This window comes from Athene cunicularia (genome assembly GCF_003259725.1).
Source record: "Athene cunicularia isolate RWA chromosome Z unlocalized genomic scaffold, athCun1 chrZ_part1, whole genome shotgun sequence".
Taxonomy (NCBI): Eukaryota; Metazoa; Chordata; class Aves; order Strigiformes; family Strigidae; genus Athene; species Athene cunicularia.
Genome location: NW_020799142.1, coordinates 4,997,045 through 5,003,044, shown reverse-complemented (window position 1 = coordinate 5,003,044; position 6,000 = coordinate 4,997,045).

The following is a 6,000-nucleotide window of genomic DNA, read 5'->3' as shown; positions in this document are numbered from 1 at the left end:
GGGTGTTTAGTCTGGAGAAGAGGAGGCTGAGGGGAGACCTCATCGCCCTCTACAGCTCCCTGAAAGGAGGGTGCAGAGAGCTGGGGATAAGTCTCTTTAACCAAGTAACAAGCGATAGGACAAGAGGGAATGGCCTCGAGTTGCACCAGGGTAGGTTTAGACTGGGTATTAGGCAGCATTTCTTTCCAGAAGGGGTTGTCAGGTGTTGGAATGGGCTGCCCAGGGAGGTGGTGGAGTCCCCATCCCTGGAGGTGTTTAAGTCGGGCTGACATAGCACTGAGGGATATGGTGTGGTTGGGAACTGTCAGTGTTAGGTCAATGGTTGGACTAGGTGATCTTCAAGGTCCCTTCCCACCTAGACAATTCTGTGATTCTGTGATTTCATGCTGCCTAGGCTCACAAGCTGCTAGCCTCTGTAAACTCAGTCCAGATAGCTCTTTCCCCACCTTTTTTTTTTTTTTCCTGTTGTCCACTGTGTGTGGAGCTGTGCCAGTGTATTTTATTGTGTATGTGACATTCCTGCCTTGCCTTTGCTGTACTGAATTCATTTGGATACTGCTTAAATTTCGTTTTGTTCTTTCAGTTGAAAATCTATCTTTTCCCAGGCTTTACATATCAAACAGCAAGCTCATGTCTGGAGCTGTGATGTTCTATATTAAGCTTCATAACAAGGATTCATTAGTCTTTGGTAATGCAGGTAGTTTGGACTACACATTAAAGGCCTCTTTAACTGCTGTTCTCACTTAATGGTATTGATAAGATAATTTTCCACTGAGTAGGCATTTTATTATAGAAGTGCTTAGCAGCAGATTAAAGGAAAATCATTCCAATGTGCTGTCAGGTACAAAATTAAAAACCAGATCTTCACACTATCTACAGATAGATAGATAAGAGCTCCTTCCAAGAAGAAAAGGTAATGAGTAACTTAATTATAATGCTATATGCTGGACCTGGCATGCAGGGCAAAATACAGCTCTGATTCCTCGTTATCATGGCAATATACACACGTGGCTGCATTCTGGAGCAGGGGCAAGGTGAGAAGAAAGGCAGCTAGCACTACCAGCTGTTTCCACAATGTATGCAATGAACCATGAACCTTCTCTCACAGATGAGTCATGTGAAAAATAAATGCTTTATGACACTGGTTTATGACACTAGTGTGAAGAGATGTCCTTCTCTGTTTTTCCCCAAAACAGTTCTAAGCAATGACACTAATAGCACACATTTAAAAAAAAAAAATAAAATCTACATTAGCTGATTTGGAAATGGTCAGCCTTGTAAAGACTCTGATCAGTAGTAGTGGCTATAAGGAAGATAGTTGTTGAGCTGAAAGACTTCTTGTGGGAACACATCTTCCACAAGTATTCCAAATCCCTTCTACATTTCTGGTTTTGAAATCACACTTTGACTATCACAATAACTCCTGCCATGAAAAGAAGTCATGGTTTGGAGTCTAACTGAACTAATGAAAGCATAAGGATAAGGACTAGAGAAACAAGGGTGCTCAGAGCTGCCTGTTGAGAGCTCCCATACTGAGTTACTCCCTCCTTTTACTTATAGAACATTCTTTGCCTCCATTTCCCTTCTTATGCTTCCAGATGTAACCTGGATCCAAAAGCTGATTTGCTAAATAGCAACCCATCTAAAAATAGTTAATCTTCACCAGAGATATGGAGTCTGTAAAACAATCCAGCAGCAAAGAAAAACCTGTTGAGCAATGCCTGGAATAATAATATTTCAGGAGTTTTGCTGACAGTGGTTTTTTCCCCTCTATTGTTTTCTGTATTTTTTTTCCCATACAAAGTGAAACAATATTGGAAACTGCAAGAGTATTCTGAGGCAATTTCTCTGTTCACCTGCCTTGTAAGTCTGTTCTTCTCCAAGGAGCCATGGGCACAGATGAGAGAGATGGATCAAAAGTGTCAGTAGCTTTAACTTGGGCTTTCACACAACTCTGGCTGCACTCCTCAGCTGTAAGCATCAGAGAAAACTCCTCTTAATATATGATAATGGAGGATTATCACAGAAGAGTTTATTTGTCCTGTGGTTTTTTGGTTTGTGTTCCCTTAGGAAACAGATAGAATTACCTAGCACAGTGAGACCTATATTGCTATTTCTAACCTATGAAAATCAGATTTATTTTAAAGCCTTTAATGTTAACATTGGAAGTATGTCTATCATAGCAAGTATGCTTCAGGATCAGATGGACTGTAAAATAAGTTCAATATTCATTTTTCTCCTACAAAAGCAAGGTTATATGCTGACACACTTCATTGGATTTTTTTTTCCTCCTTGTTTTGTATAGTGCAATTTAGTTGCCAGGGACCAACACCAAAACCAGAAATCATCTTTGTCATCTCTTACCTTCTTTGCTTACCAGCTTTATTTTTCCACACACTTTTTTTTTTTTTTCCTCCATAAATCAGCTCTGGTCTGCTGTAAGAAGCAGAGCCATCTAATTCTGGGTCTGGTTTAATGTTTATAATAAGCTCTTTAAGTTAATACTATAAATGTTTCTGCATTTGGTGAAAAAATGTGGTTCTTTTTGTGTTGGAGATATACAGTAACAACTGTACAGTGTACAATACAGGGTTATTTTCAAAAGCTTTTTTTCTCTCATTCTGAAACCTACCTTTTTTTTTTTTTTTTTTTCAGTTGTCAGACTGACAGATCTTTAAACCAGTTTGGTTTCCACAGTGTGGGTATTTATTCTGATCTGAATTGATCCATTCTTTCTTTCACAATATGCAAGAATGTACTGCAAAACCAGATGTATTCAAATTGCATTTTAAAAACAGAGATATTAATGTATAAATCATTGAACATACTTTTTTTTTTTTCTTTTTCTCTGATAGTTTTTCCAACAAGTAAAAACTTGTCACAATACAACCCAAGAATGGATGAGTGAGTGTGTAATAGCTGTGCTGCTTTAGCCAGTAAACTGTTATTGTGTGGTGTCCTGGGATATCTTAGAAGGGTTCATGAGAGTCTGGACTTTGAAAGCATGGAAGATTTCCCCCACTGCCCTTTCCTGACTCTGCCTGGGAAAGTGCTCTGTGCAGCAGAACGGTTCTGTTCCCATCACTCCCGGGCAAAGTCCTTCTGTAATTTACCTTCACTGCAAAAAATTTTAAATCTCCAGGATATGGATATGTGCTTCTAGTGGATGGTCATCCCACACTGGTCTCATCAGGGACTGTGGAAGCCCTGAGAGGAGAGAACTATTCCTCTCTACATTGAACTTGACACAAAAATTTCATAAGCAAATAAACTTGCACACAGGATAAGAACCACAGACTCATGACAGAAGACTGCACCATTCTTATCAATCATATAGAGATGAATAGTGCTGAAAAAGTTTGCCATCATTGCAGAGTAATGAGGATGTGCAATTTGAGCAAATGAAGCATAGATCTCTTATGTGCTGAAATGAAGTCTTGAAGTTTCCTCAAACATATTTATCCTTGCATCTGTCATCAGTCTAGAACAAATTTTGGCTATCTTATTAAGACAGTAGGTAGAAAATCTGCTCCATCAAAAAGTAAATACTAGCAGCCTAGATTATCTAAACATTTTATGATCAAGTAATCGTCCAAAGGATAAAAGTCTCTGTATTGTGATGGTCTTTATTTGGAATTCCAGGGCATTTTCCAACTGCTTTGCATCACATACAATTGTATAACTCATATGACAATGCAATTTAAGTGTGAATTGCAGCAGTGGTGTCATGGTTTAACCTCAGCCAGCAAGTAAGTCCCATGCAGCTGCCTGCTCACTCCCTCCATGGTGGGATGGAGAAAAGAATCAAAAGAGTAGAAGTGAAAATGGGTTGAGATAAAGACCATTTGAGAGGTAAAGCAAAAGCTGTGCATGCAAGCAAGCAAAACAGGGAATTCACTCATCACACATCGGCAGGCAGGTGTTCAATCAAAGCAGAGCTCCATCACATGTAATGGTTACTTGGGAAATCAAATGCCATCACTGCAAACATCCCCCCCCTTCCTTCTTTCTCTCCCAGGTTTATATGTTGAGTATGATGTCATATGATGGGGGAGAACCCCTTGGTCAGCTGGTGTCAGCTGTCCTGGCTGTGTCTCCTCCCACCTTCTTGTGCACCCCCAGCCTACTCACTGGTGGGGTGGTGTGAGAAGCAGAAAAGGCCTTGGCTCTGTGTAAGCACTGCTCAGCAAGAACTAAAACATCCCTGTTTACAGGAATGTTTTCAACACAAATGCAAAGCATAGCCCCATACTATCTACCATGAAGAAAAATAACTCTACCCCAGCCAAAACTCACCAGCACAGGTGAGTGAGTGTCTGAGCAAACAGTGACTCCTTGCTCTGGGCACTGACATCCTTTTGGCAGCAGTGCAAATGACAACACCTGAGAAGCAGCACTGTGCAAGTTGCTACCAAGGTGCTACTTTCAATATAAGTTTCTTGAGGAAAAAGAAGTATAAAATTTTACTACCAAAATCTAGCTGGCCTAGTGAGGGCACAGTTCAGGAAGTGCTAATGAACCAAAGAAAAGACAATATCCATTCATACCTCTGTTGTAGGCTCAGTGGTGCTTCTTAGTCCTCTAAGTCACACACAACTGGCCTGTTTCTCTCCTAGGGATGGTTGATGAATAAGCTGCTCACATGGGATTTTATTGGCAATAGCATGCGTTATGAGCTAGGCCACAGGAGTGCAGGACTTTCTTGAATAATGTACACTACCTGTCTTTCTGCCACCTCTCTAGCACTTAGAGTGAGCAATCCCTCACAAAACACATGTAAAGCTACATTATTATTATTTATTGCGCCACTCACAAAGTTGAGGAGATGGTGTCTTTCCTGAGATTAAAAATTACTATAAAGAAATCAGTGTTGCCTTATCCTTAAGGGTTTACTCATACAGTGAAGTTCCTGAGTCACTTCACACACATGCACATTTCCATCTTCTCTACTAGTAATCATTTAAATGAGGCAGACGGTGACAGTTGTCCAACTCGCCAGCAAGTGCTTTCATTAAAGACCAGTAGTACTGCCACTCTACCATCACTCTGCTTCTTGGTCACATGCTGCTGCTTCCCATCCCCACCAGTACACCTGTGGTGCAGTGCCATCAGTATCCCTAATGTGCTTCCAGGAAAATCAGCTGGAGTTATTTTGTGCAAAGTCCAGAGTGCAAAGGCACACTGCATGACCTCTGCTGCATCAGCTCTGTGAAATAGATCAAGGCATCCAAGTAACTGTTTGTCAGAGGAAGGAGGAGATGGAAATGGTGAGTGTCCAGGGTAAAAACACATTTATCTACTGTGGGTCGATGTCAAAGATGCTGCTTTGTACGTCTAATTCCCTTTTGGCAGCACTTACCTATATTTAAGAGTGAGCTTGGATAGGACCATCATATACACGCACGTACCCCTGGTCATAAAAGAAAACAGTTACAATGAAATTTTGTGAGATTCCCTGGCCTGGCTCAGAGAAAACCCACTGAACCAGGCAACCAAAGGGTGTGGGACAGTGACTGATCCTCCGCCAGACAGTATGGCAGGTCACAGAGAAAACAACAGTGTTCCAGATGGCAACACAGGCCCTATGTGGGAACCAGCAGGATGCGGCAGCAGTTCAACCAAGATTCTGTTCATCCTCCAATTCAGTGCACAAGCCAAAGTCTTGCTTTGTAGTGCTCTGGCCACAACTGTGTGAAGGAAGGTGTCTTCATATTGAAATCTCTGTGCTTTCACCTTGTAGTCATTGCACTAGGCAACTGTAGAGCAATAATAATGTCTCTGGAAATCTCATAGACAGGAACAGACCTCTCCCAGTCTGAGATGCTCATGGACCACTGTGAGCATGCATTGCTCTTACCCTTGGAAATTATACAGTCAGGCCAGCATGCTTGTGCTTCACGTAGTGAGGCCTTTGGTACCTCTGACCCCCAGCAACTAACTGACTGCTGATGTTTGGAGGACACAGGAGGAGGCCATGCTGGAGTGCTCACTCCCCAGCTC